Here is a 628-nt window from a genome sequence, read left to right as displayed (position 1 = left end):
ATGTAAAAAAATGCAAAACAGAAAAAAAGAAAAACACCGAACCAGCACAACCAAAATCTTTAAAATAGTCTACCCTCGGCTTACAATAATCAATCGTTTTCTATGATCACGCGTTGCAAAATGGACATTTCCTGTTGCATTCAAAGGCTCGGCCAAACCAGCATGGCTTTATCATCACCAAACTGCCCGATAACATACACCGGTTTTCAGTTTACTTTCAGCATCGAACAGGGGAAAAAATATAAACTTAATTATGTGAATTTTATTGGGTGTTCTAAATTATTATTTTTTATATAAGATAATAAGAAAAATATAAGAAAATGTATTCTAAATGGATTAGTGAAAATTATTGGATACGTATTTTTGATTATATATATATCATATGATTCACTACTATTTGTGTGTAATTTTGTATTTCAAACACCATTTTATTAACTTTGATATTTCTAGATTAAACATCTCATTAGTATTCTTAATAACATTAATTTTTAAACACATTTAAACTTTTTAAATTGAGTTATTCTCAGTCTGATTATCAATTATCAACTTACCTTTGCATGCAGTGCCATCTCTCTTTGCACTGTTTGACAATCACGAAAAAAGTAGTCAAAACACGAGATTTAATGGC

This window comes from Penaeus monodon, chromosome 24 (assembly GCF_015228065.2).
Source record: "Penaeus monodon isolate SGIC_2016 chromosome 24, NSTDA_Pmon_1, whole genome shotgun sequence".
Classification (NCBI taxonomy): Eukaryota; Metazoa; Arthropoda; class Malacostraca; order Decapoda; family Penaeidae; genus Penaeus; species Penaeus monodon.
The sequence above is the reverse complement of the archived record's forward strand: the minus strand, read 5'-3'. Positions refer to the sequence as shown.